The sequence below is a fragment of the Rhipicephalus microplus genome, unplaced genomic scaffold (genome assembly GCF_043290135.1).
Source record: "Rhipicephalus microplus isolate Deutch F79 unplaced genomic scaffold, USDA_Rmic scaffold_137, whole genome shotgun sequence".
In the NCBI taxonomy this organism is placed as follows: Eukaryota; Metazoa; Arthropoda; class Arachnida; order Ixodida; family Ixodidae; genus Rhipicephalus; species Rhipicephalus microplus.
Window position 1 is genome coordinate 157,501 of NW_027464709.1, and position 15,000 is coordinate 172,500.

A 15,000-nucleotide genomic window follows, 5' to 3' on the forward strand; every position below is an offset into this window, starting at 1 on the left:
GCTTCCTCTTTCGGCAAGTCGTTGCGGCACCTTCCCAAAGCGCGCAGACCCGCTAATCGCGACGAGCGCGACGTGGCCGTGCCGCCTTTCCCTCGGCAGCAAGCAAAACGCCTGGCAACGTCGACGCTCCCCTAACCGCGATCTCGCACCGTGTTTCGTGTGGCAAATTCAAAAGCCGGCCGGCGCTGCTGCAACCATTACGGTCGGTACGCATACGCCGCGGAGGGCGGGACGGTCATCGGAGCGTGCGGTTCCTCCATCGAGTACTGCGCACCTCGGCCGTCGCATCGCCGTGCCATGACCGGCCGCGCGTCAACGCGAACCGGTGCCAGCGAGATCCCTCGCCTGCAAGAACCGACCGGCAGCCTCCGTCACCCGAGGACGCGGAGGCGCTTGCCGCGGACGGCGGGACGGTATGCACTGGTGCACAGCGGACCCGTCACATCGCCAGTTCCTTGACCGACCGCCGACGCTTGTGCCGTTCCTCTCGTACTTGGCAGTCGCCGCGCGATTGTCGGGTCTCGTTCTTGCACGCTCGAACGGTCGGGAGGGCACTCGGCTGGCGTTTCGGGAACGCGCAGCCTCGCCTTCTACCGACGTAACCACGACTCGCCGTTCGCGCTCCGCCGCTCCTGTTTACAGTACTAGGCGGTCCCGCAGCGGTCGGGTCGCGCATTTCGAGCGCTTCGAGCCACGGTGCTGTGGCGGGTCGAAAGCCGACCTATGAGTGCGTTGCGCCGTTTGTACCCGCGTCCGCCACCTGGCCGACCGTCCAAGGTCGCGGTGTTGGCGTCCGCTGGGCGCAACAATTTGTCACGGGGTGCCGCTCCACATTCAGGCAGCCCCGTGGGGAAAAGCCGACCCCGCGTCCAAACGGGGTCAGCGGCAGAAAGTGTCGGGCGCAGACGCAGCTGAGGCGCTCACCCTTCACAATCCGTTAATGATCCTTCCGCAGGTTCACCTACGGAAACCTTGTTACGACTTTTACTTCCTCTAAATGATCAAGTTTGGTCATCTTTCCAACAGACCGGCGCAACCGAAAGGCCGCGCCGGACATCGGTCCGAAGACCTCACTAAATCATTCAATCGGTAGTAGCGACGGGCGGTGTGTACAAAGGGCAGGGACGTAATCAACGCGAGCTTATGACTCGCGCTTACTGGGAATTCCTCGTTCAAGGGGAACAATTGCAAGCCCCTATCCCAATCACGAAAGAAGTTCCACGGGTTACCCAGTCTTTTCAGACAGGGATAAAGACACGCTGCTTCCTTCAGTGTAGCGCGCGTGCGGCCCCGGACATCTAAGGGCATCACAGACCTGTTATTGCTCTGTTTCGTGCGGCTAGGAGCCGCTTGTCCCTCTAAGAAGGTTGTAAGGTGCTGGGAACCCCGCACCTATTTAATAGGCTAGAGTCTCGTTCGTTATCGGAATTAACCAGTGTAATGATAATAAATAGTGGGGCTCAGGCAAGGGCGCAGGCTAGGTTACGGAAGCCGAGGAAGACGAAGTCAGAATAAGAACAGCCGGCCTGCAGCAAAGGCGTTGTCTCTTATTTCTCGTCGTTACAATGGCGCAGTCGACGAAGAAAACGGCTTACGTCTCGGTTTCGTCATCCAGAACGCCCGCCGACGTGCAGCCGCGGTAAGCGTCGCTTGAGGACGGCGTCAAGCCCTCCTCGGCAGCTGTTTACTGACACCACCGTTCGGGGACGGCGTCAAGGCCTCCTCGGCGGCTCCAGCACCCGTTACCGGTACCAGTTCACGATAAGGAACGCCGTCACGCTTCTTCGCTGATGGAACCCGCAAGGCGTCCGTCGCGGCCAGCATCGATCCCAGCACCGACGGATGGCGTCCAGGCCTCCGTTGTGGCTCCGGGAAACTTGTCCTGGGACGCGACACGTCGCGGCAACCATGCGCACGGGCCTCTCTCACCTAGGGATGGCGTACATGCCTCCTCCATACCTGGCAACCTGTCGGCGCTTCAAGCACCCACCGTGTACGGCGTCGAGGCCTACCCGGCGGCGCAAGACCGCTTCATCTACGCCACAGTACCAGGTCACAACTCATCACACGGGTTCCGCTTGCCTGGGAACGTCGTTGACGCTTCCAGCGCCCTGGAACCCATGTCCACGATTCCTACCACAGCTGGATTTCCAAGGGACGCCGTCCACGCGTCCTTGGTCAGCAATTGTACCACCTCGAGTACCGCAGTCACTGTATCCTCCGCAGAGGCGGGCCTTGGCTCTTCGTGCGGATCACACGACAGCGCAGCGGAGCTGCAGCATACCATCGCGCAACTCCGCGTCACGACCAACGCCCTCATAGCGTCGAGCTCCCAGCTATGTCCTGCCATCTTGCCAACATTGTGCGCACTCAATGCCATGTTGGCTGCGGCCGCCTCACAAAACTTCGAGGTAAGCTCGCCCGAGAACCGTCGCAATCTCGGGCGTTCTCTCACGGAGGTATCAGAGCAAGTGAACTGCTTGGCGTGGGCACATCTCGGAGTTTTGCCCGCAGTCCCGCCATCGCCGATTTCCTTCGAGCTACCGGAGTTTCGCGGCTTCCAGGACGATGCCAAGGAATGGGTGGCAACCGTCAACGCTGTCGGAGATCACGCAGCGTGGACGGACCAAAAGAAGTGGGGCATGGCCATAGACCGCCTTCGGAATGCTGCCGCGGCTTGGCATCGATACGAAGGCGTGCGGCAGACGTCCTGGGTGGACTGGAGTGACAAGCTCATAGCTGCTTTTGGACGGAGTCACCATCACCTCTCCACGACCACCCAGTCTTACGCGACCGCTACCGAGAATAGATCCCAGAAGGAGACCACCCTCGCGGCTTCAGCTGTATTTTGCAGCTTCCCGACAGCCAATTTAACCACCTACCCTGGGACGAACAACCCTACAGTGTTGACCCTCACTTCGAAGCGACATCTCCTGATATCACGTCAGTCTGTGGCCGAGTGTGCGGACGTCTGCCACACGCTAAGCGCCGCCTCCTTCAAAGTCACTGTCAACAAAGACCTACCAGAGAAGGTAATACTTCCGGTTAGTGACAGGTCATCTGACAATGAAGGCTCTACTGCACGTGAAACTATAGGAATAAACAGCTTGAGCATGAGTCCGACAAAGGCAGTGCTGCAAGAGCACGCGTTGCCTCTCAAGCTGCAACCTGAACTCGGCTCTCAGATGACTACAAAGACACCCCGACGCCCCTTGCCACACCGCAAGCAACGCAGGCGTCGACGCTCAGTGCAGCAGGTGACGGTGCAGCGTGGACTATTTCCAGCATTTGTAACACGGCTGCGACAGGATGCTCAAACCGACGAGATTAAACCAACGCGGCCACTTTGCAGGAGTCTGTATCTCCTGCTAGCGGCATCTTGTCCAAGTCAACAGCGTTGGCCCCATCGTGGACGACGCCTGCACCGACCATCACGTCACAGCCAGTGTCGTCCTCCGGAATCTCCTTCAACAAACTTCCATGTGAAATATCAGCTTGGCCGAGCCCGGCCACCCCGGAATAGTCAATGCCGCCCACCGGAGACATTGTCGGTAGCCCACGAGGCTCGCAGTCGGGGCCGAGTGTAATGATAATAAATAGTGGGGCTCAGGCAAGGGCGCAGGCTAGGTTACGGAAGCCGAGGAAGACGAAGTCAGAATAAGAACAGCCGGCCTGCAGCAAAGGCGTTGTCTCTTATTTCTCGTCGTTACACCAGACAAATCGCTCCACCAACTAAGAACGGCCATGCACCACCATCCACCGAATCAAGAAAGAGCTCTCAATCTGTCAATCCTCCCAGTGTCCGGGCCGGGTAAGTTTTCCCGTGTTGAGTCAAATTAAGCCGCAGGCTCCACTCCTGGTGGTGCCCTTCCGTCAATTCCTTTAAGTTTCAGCTTTGCAACCATACTTCCCCCGGAACCCAAATACTTTGGTTTCCCGGAAGCTGCCCGCCGAGTCATTTGAGTAACTCAGGCGGATCGCTGGTTGGCATCGTTTATGGTCAGAACTAGGGCGGTATCTGATCGCCTTCGAACCTCTGACTTTCGTTCTTGATCAATGAAAACATTCTTGGCAAATGCTTTCGCAGTAGTTCGTCTTGCGACGGTCCAAGAATTTCACCTCTAGCGCCGCAATACGAATGCCCCCGTCCGTCCCTCTTAATCATTACCTCGTATTCCAAAAACCAACAGAACAGAAACGAGGTCTTGTTCTATTATTCCATGCAAGTTTATTCAGGCGACTCGCCTGCGTTGAGCACTCTAATTTTTTCAAAGTAAAAGCACCGGCCATCTCGAGGCACACAATGAAGTGCACCAAGAAAGAACCGGCATGATGTTCAGTCCGAGCCGTCGCATCGGGTAGATGCACTACTCGTCTGGAACTGAGATCCAACTACGAGCTTTTTAACCGCAGCAGCTTTAGTATACGCTATTGGAGCTGGAATTACCGCGGCTGCTGGCACCAGACTTGCCCTCCAATTGATCCTCGTTAAAGGATTTAGAGTGTACTCATTTCAATTACGGGGCCTCAAAAGAGTCCCGTATTGTTATTTTTCGTCACTACCTCCCCGTGCCGGGAGTGGGTAATTTGCGCGCCTGCTGCCTTCCTTGGATGTGGTAGCCGTTTCTCAGGCTCCCTCTCCGGAATCGAACCCTGATTCTCCGTTACCCGTAACAACCATGGTAAGCAAGTAACCTACCATCGAAAGTTGATAAGGCAGACACTTGAAAGAAACGTCGCCGGCTCGTGGCCATGCGATCAGCACAAAGTTATCCAGAGTCACCACACAATACGGGCCGAAACCCGATCGATCTTGGTCTAATAAAAGCACCCGTTACCCAAAGGGCTCCAGGCTCACTGCATGTATTAGCTCTAGAATTGCCACAGTTATCCAAGTAGGAAGAAACGATCTAAGGAACCATAACTGATTTAATGAGCCATTCGCGGTTTCGCCTTATTTCGGCATGTACTTAGACATGCATGGCTTAATCTTTGAGACAAGCATATGATTACTGGCAGGATCAACCAGGTAATCGTTCGACTGCGCGTCCGTCCTCGCCTTCGGCGGGCCGGACGCAGTCTGTGTGCGGCGGAGGCCACCTTCAGGCGCCCCAACACGCTTATTTTGCACTCCGAGATGACGGCGTTCGAGCTCGCTACGGCACAACCTTCCCGAAAGACGAGTGGGAGCCGTGCGGCAAGAAGCACGTTCATGCTCGCTCTTTTTCGTTGCATCGACTCGGTCGCGCCGTGCGGGTTGCCCAAGCCCGCTGCACTGTCGGTGGACCGGCCGGAACTAGCAACGGAGCCGAGACTGCAAAGCCGCCAGACGACGGGTCACGCCCGCGTCTTCGGCGCTTTCGCATCTGAATCGCCCGAGGACGACACGGAACACACCTCGATATCGTGGTAAAACGGCACCGTCCGACAACCAGCCCCTAACGCATCAAGCGGATGAGGCTGCAGACGACTGCCGTGGATTCCCCTGGAGCAGACCCGAGGACACGCTTGACGAGGCCGAAGCCCGCCGCATATCAGACACCCGGTCGCTTTCGCGTACGCCGCTCACGAGAACCCCCACATAATAGCAGCGATAAGTACCCAGACCTCCTTGGGCACTAATACGAGCGTACTCGAGAAAATTTCACCGCGGGTGTGCCCCGAAACGTGTGGCACGTTGAGCGTGCCACAAGTCTACGTCGCTCTCAAACCCGCCGAGGTCGTAGAATTTGCGACCCTACTCACGAAATTCCCACCGAGGATACGGCCGCAAACGTACCGCACCTTGGGTAGGCCACGAGTTTGTGCAACACTACGCTGACGGCACAGCACCGAGGTCGTGCGCGCACGCACGGGAAAATTCCGCCGCGGTTTCTGCCGAAAACGTGAGGCACCACGACTCTCCGCAAGTTCGCGTCGACTGCGAAAGACCGAAGTCGTGAACGACGTGTCCGCTACTCGCCGCCGACACGCTGGACACCAAACGTACAACGACTCGACGGCGTCGTAGAGGCCCACGACGCGGTTTTCCTTAACGACGTCTCGGCGTGGCACCGACAGGTTAGAACGGCCGACCAACGTTCCCTGTCCGCCGTTCGGCTCAGTCGAAGGGCTCGGCGACTTCGGCAACGCTGCGAAGCCGCACGGTGACGCACGCCATGTCCCCATTTTTTTTTTTCTTTCTGCGTCTGCCGGGGTGCCCCTATAATAGCAGCGATAAGCACCCAGACCGCCGTGGGTCGCTCGCCCCGGCTGACGTGGTTTTTCGTACTCCTGCGGCGGTCGCCGTCAAGCACGTCCAAATACGCTACTTTCGTGGGCGCATTCACGCTCTTTCGCTTCGCCGGAGTGCCAGCACTCACTCTGCCAAAAACGGCGAACATCCGAGCGGCGGTTCCCACTTTTGCGTCGGCGTCGCAAACCCCGCCCCGGCAGACGAGGTTTGCCGTACTCGTGCGACGGTGGCCGGCGGGCACGTCGAAAGACGCCGATATCGTGCGCGAATTGGCGCACCTTGGCTTCACCGGAGTGCCGCCACTGACTCCTCCAAAAACGGCGAAGATCCGAGCGGCGCTTCCCACTTTCGCATCGGCGTCCCGAACTCCGCCCCGGCTGACGCGGTTTACCGTACTCGTGCGACGGTCGCCGGCGAGCACGTGGAAAGACGCCGATATCGTGCCCGAATCGGCTCCGTTCGGCTTCGCCGGAGTGCCAGCACTGGCTCGGCGAAAGACGACGAACATCCGAGCGACGGTTCTCACTATTGCGTACGCGTCGCAAACCCCGCCCCGGCAGACGCACTTTGCCGTACTCGTGCGACGGTCGCCGGCGAGCACGTAGAAAGACGCCGATATCGTGCCGGAATCGGCCCCGTTTGGCTTCGCCGGAGTGCCAGCACTCACTCGGCCACAAACGGCGAACATCCGAGCGGCGGTTCCCACTTAGCCGTCGGCGTCCCGAACTCCGCCCCGGCAGACGCGGTTGCCGAGCTCGTGCGACTAGCGACCGCGAAGCCGTCTCGCGACGCCGCTTTCGTGCGCGGCTCCCACTGCGACCTGGGTCACCCGAGGTCGACGAGCAAAAAAGAATGTCGAAAAAAATTTTTTTTTTTTTTGCGTCTGCCGGGGTGCCCCTATAATAGCAGCGATAAGCACCCAGACCGCCATGGGTCGCTCGCCCCGGCTGACGTGGTTTTTCGTTTTCCTGCGGTGGTCGTCGTCAAGCACGTCCAAACACGCCACTTTCGTGGGCGCATTCGCGCTCTTTCGCTTCGCCGGAGTGCCAGCACTCACTCTGCCAAAAACGGCGAACATCCTAGTGGCGGTTCCCACTTTTGCGTCGGCGTCGCCAACCCCGCCCCGGCATACGCGGTTTGCCGTACTCGTGCGGCGGTGGCCGGCGGGCACGTCGAAAGACACCGATATCGTGCGCGAGTCGATGCTTCTTGGTCTCGCAGGAGGGCCGCCACTCACTCCTGCAAAAACGGCGAAGATCCGAGCGGCGCTTCCCACTTTTTCGTCGGCATCGCAAACCTCGCCCCGGCAGACGCGCTTTGCCGTACTCGTGCGACGGTCGCCGGCGAGCACGTCGAAATACGCCGATATCGTGCCCGAATCGGCCCCGTTTCGCTTCGCCGGAGTGCCAGCACTCACTCGGCCAAAAACGGCGAACATCCGAGCAGCGGTACCCACTTAGCCGTCGGCATCCCGAACTCCGCGCCGGCTGACGCGGTTGCCGAGCTCGTGCGACTAGCGACCGCGAACGCGTCTCGCGACGCCGCTTTCGTGCGCGGCTCCCATTGCGACCTGGGTTACCCGAGCTCGACCAGCAAAAAAGAAGGTCGAAAAAAAATTTTTTTTTTCTGCGTCTGCCGGGGTGCCCCTATAATAGCAGCGATAAGCACCCAGACCGCCGTGGGTCGCTCGCCCCGGCTGACGTGGTTTTTCGTACTCCTGCAGCGGTCGCCGTCAAGCACGTCCAAATACGCCACTTTCGTGGGCGCTTTCGCGCTCTTTCGCGTCGCCGGTGTGCCAGCACTCACTCTGCCAAAAACGGCCAACATCCGAGCGGCGGTTCCCACTTTTGCGTCGGCGTCGTAAACCCCGCCCCGGCAGACGCGGTTTGCCCTACTCGTGCGACGGTCGCCGGCGAGCGCGTCGAAAGACGCCGATATCGTGCGCTAATTGGCGCTCCTTGGCTTCTCCGGAGTGCCGCCACTCACTCCTCCAAAAACGGCGAAGATCCGAGCGGCGTTCTCCACTTTCGCATCGGCGTCCCGAACTCCGCCCGGGCTGACGCGGTTTACCGTACTCGTGCGACGGTCGCCGCCGGGCACGTCGAAAGACGCCGATATCGTGCCGTAATCGGCCCCGTTTGGCTTCGCCCGAGTGCCAGCACTCACTCGGCCAAAAACGGCGAACATCCGAGCAGCGTTTCCCACTTTCGCATCGGCGTCCCGAAGCCCGCCCCGGCAGACGCGGTTTGCCCTACTCGAGCGACGGTCGCCGGCGATCACGTCGAAAGGCGCCGAATTCGTGCACGAATCGATGCTTCTTGGTCTCGCAGGAGGGCCGCCACTCACTCCTGCAAAAACGGCGAAGATCCGAGTTGCGCTTCCCACTTTTTCGTCGGCGTCCCGAACTACGCCCCGGCTGACGCGGTTTACCGTACTCGTGCGACGGTCGCCGGCGGGCACTTCAAAATACGCCGATTTCGTGGGCGCATTCACGCTGTTTCGCTTCCCCGGAGTGCCAACACTCACTCTGCCGAAAGCGGCGATCATCCGAGCGGCGGTTCCCACTTTTGCGTCGGCTTCGCAAACGGCGCCCCGGCAGACGCGCTCGTGCGACGTACTCGTGCGACGGTCGCCGGCGAGCACGTCGAAAGACGCCGATATCGTGCTCGAATCGACCCCGTTTCGCTTCGCCGGAGTGCTGCCAGTCACGGCGCAGAAAACGGCGAACAAGTGTTTTTTTTTTTTTTCCTAGAATTTGTGTTATAGAAGGCACATTTGATATCGGACGATAATTTTCAACTTTATCACGCGCACCGATTTTCGTGTAGAGGTTTGCAAGTTTATGGGAATTTCTCCACTTGGAATAATGCGATTTAGTAGTACTACGAGAACTTCATGGATGTACTCAAGGGTACGGGGCAAGTCAGTTACGTCAACACCTGCAGATTTTTTACACTTCAAACTGAAAATTGTTGGTTGTGAGTCCTCGTGTGATATTAAAGGCCGATTCGCTAACACATAGAACAAAGAAAGAAAGGAAGAAAAAACGCCCGCGCTCGCTCAAGAAACCTGGGTTCGCAACAAGTGGCAACAACAAGCAACCGAGCGAGTGCGCCAAAACCCGTGGCGGCCGAACAAACGCGAAGTCCCAACCGCGTCAGCCGGGGCGGCACGGGACAGGAAAAATCACTTCAGCCGGGGCGGCGGGGCACCGAATAAACCTCGTCACCTCGTCGCAGGATAAAAGAGGAAACAAAAAGTCTAAACAGCGTCTGCTGGAGCGAATGCGTAATAAAACAACAACAACAACAAAAAAAAACACCCGCGCTCAAGAAGTCTGCAATCCTCACAAAAGGCGACTGTGACCGAGCAGCGTCAGCCGGGGCCGTGCGGAAACGGAAAAACCGCGACTACCGGGGCGTCGAGGCACCGAAAAATCCACTTCAGCCGCGGCGAAAAAAAAAAACAAAAAGAAAGACGGAGGGGGGGGGGGGGAACCACGTCTGCCGGGGCGAAGGAAAAAAAAAACGCGTCTGCCGGGGCGAGCCCGGGTGCGGCACCACCGGGAAAACTGTGGCAAACAGACATGGCGATCGAGTGAGTGGGCCGCCAGCCAGGCTCAGCCAAAAAGTGCAAAGTCCGAACTGCGTCAGCCGGGGCGGCAAAAACCGCGTCAGCCGGGGCGGCGCAAAAAACCGCGTCTGCCGGGGCGGCACGAAACCGCGTCAGCCGGGGCGGGGCGAAAACTGCGTCAGCCGGGGCGAAAGAAAAAAAAAACGCGTCTGCCGGGGCAAGCCCGGGTGCGGCACCACCGGGAAAACTGTGGCAAACAGACATGGCGATCGAGTGAGTGGGCCGCCAGCCAGGCACAGCCGAAAAGTGCAAAGTCCGAACCGTGTCAGCCGGGGCGACGCAAAAACCGCGTCAGCCGGGGCGGCGCGAAAACCGCGTCAGCCGGGGCGGCACGAAACCGCGTCAGCCGGGGCGGCGCGAAAACTGCGTCAGCCGGGGCGGCGCGAAAACCTCGTCAGCCGGGGCGAGCGAAAAGGGGGGGGGGGGAACCACGTCTGCCGGGGCGAAAGAAAAAAAAACGCGTCTGCCGGGGCGAGCCCGGGTGCGGCACCACCGGGAAGACTGTGGCAAACAGACATGGCGATCGAGTGAGTGGGCCGCCAGCCAGGCTCAGCCCAAAAAGTGCTAAGTCCGAACTGCGTCAGCCGGGGCGGCGCGAAAACCGCGTCTGCCGGGGCGGCACGAAACCGCGTCAGCCGGGGCGGCGCGAAAACTGCGTCAGCCGGGGCGAGCCCGGGTGCGGCACCACCGGGAAAACTGTGGCAAACAGACATGGCGATCGAGTGAGTGGGCCGCCAGCCAGGCACAGCCGAAAAGTGCTAAGTCCGAACTGCGTCAGCCGGGGCGGCAAAAACCGCGTCAGCCGGGGCGGCGCAAAAAACCGCGTCTGCCGGGGCGGCACGAAACCGCGTCAGCCGGGGCGGCGCGAAAACTGCGTCAGCCGGGGCGAAAGAAAAAAAAAAACGCGTCTGCCGGGGCGAGCCCGGGTGCGGCACCACCGGGAAAACTGTGGCAAACAGACATGGCGATCGAGTGAGTGGGCCGCCAGCCAGGCACAGCCGAAAAGTGCTAAGTCCGAACTGCGTCTGCCGGGGCGGCACGAAACCGCGTCAGCCGGGGCGGCGCGAAAACCGCGTCTGCCGGGGCGGCACGAAACCGCGTCAGCCGGGGCGGCGCGAAAACTGCGTCAGCCGGGGCGAGCCCGGGTGCGGCACCACCGGGAAAACTGTGGCAAACAGACATGGCGATTGAGTGAGTGGGCCGCCAGCCAGGCACAGCCGAAAAGTGCTAAGTCCGAACTGCGTCTGCCGGGGCGGCACGAAACCGCGTCAGCCGGGGCGGCGCGAAAACCGCGTCTGCCGGGGCGGCACGAAACCGCGTCAGCCGGGGCGGCGCGAAAACTGCGTCAGCCGGGGCGAGCCCGGGTGCGGCACCACCGGGAAAACTGTGGCAAACAGACATGGCGATCGAGTGAGTGGGCCGCCAGCCAGGCACAGCCGAAAAGTGCAAAGTCCGAACCGTGTCAGCCGGGGCGACGCAAAAACCGCGTCAGCCGGGGCGGCGCGAAAACCGCGTCAGCCGGGGCGGCACGAAACCGCGTCAGCCGGGGCGGCGCGAAAACTGCGTCAGCCGGGGCGGCGCGAAAACCTCGTCAGCCGGGGCGAGCGAAAAGGGGGGGGGGAACCACGTCTGCCGGGGCGAAAGAAAAAAAAACGCGTCTGCCGGGGCGAGCCCGGGTGCGGCACCACCGGGAAGACTGTGGCAAACAGACATGGCGATCGAGTGAGTGGGCCGCCAGCCAGGCTCAGCCCAAAAAGTGCTAAGTCCGAACTGCGTCAGCCGGGGCGGCGCGAAAACCGCGTCTGCCGGGGCGGCACGAAACCGCGTCAGCCGGGGCGGCGCGAAAACTGCGTCAGCCGGGGCGAGCCCGGGTGCGGCACCACCGGGAAAACTGTGGCAAACAGACATGGCGATCGAGTGAGTGGGCCGCCAGCCAGGCACAGCCGAAAAGTGCTAAGTCCGAACTGCGTCAGCCGGGGCGGCAAAAACCGCGTCAGCCGGGGCGGCGCAAAAAACCGCGTCTGCCGGGGCGGCACGAAACCGCGTCAGCCGGGGCGGCGCGAAAACTGCGTCAGCCGGGGCGAAAGAAAAAAAAAAACGCGTCTGCCGGGGCGAGCCCGGGTGCGGCACCACCGGGAAAACTGTGGCAAACAGACATGGCGATCGAGTGAGTGGGCCGCCAGCCAGGCACAGCCGAAAAGTGCTAAGTCCGAACTGCGTCTGCCGGGGCGGCACGAAACCGCGTCAGCCGGGGCGGCGCGAAAACCGCGTCTGCCGGGGCGGCACGAAACCGCGTCAGCCGGGGCGGCGCGAAAACTGCGTCAGCCGGGGCGAGCCCGGGTGCGGCACCACCGGGAAAACTGTGGCAAACAGACATGGCGATTGAGTGAGTGGGCCGCCAGCCAGGCACAGCCGAAAAGTGCTAAGTCCGAACTGCGTCTGCCGGGGCGGCACGAAACCGCGTCAGCCGGGGCGGCGCGAAAACCGCGTCTGCCGGGGCGGCACGAAACCGCGTCAGCCGGGGCGGCGCGAAAACTGCGTCAGCCGGGGCGAGCCCGGGTGCGGCACCACCGGGAAAACTGTGGCAAACAGACATGGCGATCGAGTGAGTGGGCCGCCAGCCAGGCACAGCCGAAAAGTGCAAAGTCCGAACCGTGTCAGCCGGGGCGACGCAAAAACCGCGTCAGCCGGGGCGGCGCGAAAACCGCGTCAGCCGGGGCGGCGCGAAAACTGCGTCAGCCGGGGCGGCGCGAAAACCTCGTCAGCCGGGGCGAGCGAAAAGGGGGGGGGGGGGGGAACCACGTCTGCCGGGGCGAAAGAAAAAAAAACGCGTCTGCCGGGGCGAGCCCGGGTGCGGCACCACCGGGAAGACTGTGGCAAACAGACATGGCGATCGAGTGAGTGGGCCGCCAGCCAGGCTCAGCCAAAAAAGTGCTAAGTCCGAACTGCGTCAGCCGGGGCGGCGCGAAAACCGCGTCTGCCGGGGCGGCACGAAACCGCGTCAGCCGGGGCGGCGCGAAAACTGCGTCAGCCGGGGCGAGCCCGGGTGCGGCACCACCGGGAAAACTGTGGCAAACAGACATGGCGATCGAGTGAGTGGGCCGCCAGCCAGGCACAGCCGAAAAGTGCTAAGTCCGAACTGCGTCAGCCGGGGCGGCAAAAACCGCGTCAGCCGGGGCGGCGCAAAAAACCGCGTCTGCCGGGGCGGCACGAAACCGCGTCAGCCGGGGCGGCGCGAAAACTGCGTCAGCCGGGGCGAAAGAAAAAAAAAAACGCGTCTGCCGGGGCGAGCCCGGGTGCGGCACCACCGGGAAAACTGTGGCAAACAGACATGGCGATCGAGTGAGTGGGCCGCCAGCCAGGCACAGCCGAAAAGTGCTAAGTCCGAACTGCGTCTGCCGGGGCGGCACGAAACCGCGTCAGCCGGGGCGGCGCGAAAACCGCGTCTGCCGGGGCGGCACGAAACCGCGTCAGCCGGGGCGGCGCGAAAACTGCGTCAGCCGGGGCGAGCCCGGGTGCGGCACCACCGGGAAAACTGTGGCAAACAGACATGGCGATTGAGTGAGTGGGCCGCCAGCCAGGCACAGCCGAAAAGTGCTAAGTCCGAACTGCGTCTGCCGGGGCGGCACGAAACCGCGTCAGCCGGGGCGGCGCGAAAACCGCGTCTGCCGGGGCGGCACGAAACCGCGTCAGCCGGGGCGGCGCGAAAACTGCGTCAGCCGGGGCGAGCCCGGGTGCGGCACCACCGGGAAAACTGTGGCAAACAGACATGGCGATCGAGTGAGTGGGCCGCCAGCCAGGCACAGCCGAAAAGTGCTAAGTCCGAACTGCGTCAGCCGGGGCGGCAAAAACCGCGTCAGCCGGGGCGGCGCAAAAACCGCGTCTGCCGGGGCGAAATCAAAAAAAAAAACAAAGAAAAAAGCCCGCGCTTAATCAAAAGAAAACAAAGAAAAAAGCTTGCGCTTAATCAAAAGAAAACAAACAAAAAAAGTTCGCGCTTAAGCCTGGCGGTGGAACCACCGGGGCAAACAGACCTGGCGATCGAGTGAGTGGGCCGCCAGCCGGGGTGAGCCAAAAAGTGCAAAGTCCGAACCGCGTCAGCCGGGGCGACGCAAAAACCGCGTCAGCCGGGGCGGCGCGAAAACCGCGTCAGCCGGGGCGGCGCGAAAACCGCGTCAGCCGGGGCGGCGCAAAAACTGCGTCAGCCGGGGCGGCACGGAAAAACGAAAACCGCGTCAGCCGGGGCGGCACGGAAAAACGAAAACCGCGTCAGCCGGGGCGACATCAAAATGAGGAAAAAAAAAAAAAAACTGCCTTAGGACACCTGCGTACACTTTCATGCGTTTGGGCATATCTCTCTGTAACACGCGCGCCCCTCGTTACGCGCGGCACTCTGTTTTCTCCGACACCCATATTTCGGCGGCATGTGGCACGCGCGCCCGTCCCTACGCACGGCACACCGCAGTGCTTTCTCGATATTTTTCTTTTCCTCCAACACCGTCATCTATAGGCTTTTAGTGACCTGTTGCTCGTGGCACAAGTTCGCTAGCTCTGACACCTCTTGCATGCGCACCGTTTTTGCGCACGGTGCTATGCCGCAAAGCACGGCAGTCGCATGCGTTTCTCTCAGGCACCTCTTTTTTGACACAACGCTGTGGTGCTTAGAAACACACGCGCCGCTTTTGCGCACAGAACTCCACCGTACAGCACGGTAGTCACGTTTGTTCCACACGAACAGCAGTGTGCATCGTGCTACGACACTTTGAAAGCTTTTTCTTCCGAGTCTCGACCGCGCTGTTCCTTTCGTACTTGGCGCGATTTTGGGACCAGCTTTGTTTTAAACCCCTACTGCGCGCCGTTCCTTTCGTACTTGGCGCGGTTCAGGGTTTGTTTCGAGCCCTTAGCCGCGCTGTTCCCTCCGTACTTGGCGCGGTTTAGGGTCGAGCTTTGTCTCGAGCCCTCTCCGCGCCGTTCCTTCCGTACTTGGCGCGGTTTAGGGTTTGTTTCGAGCCCTTAGCCGCGCTGTTCCCTCCGTACTTGGCGCGGTTTAGGGTTTGTTTCGAGCCCTTAGCCGCGCTGTTCCCTCCGTACTTGGCGCGGTTTAGGGTCGAGCTTTGTCTCGAGCCCTCTCC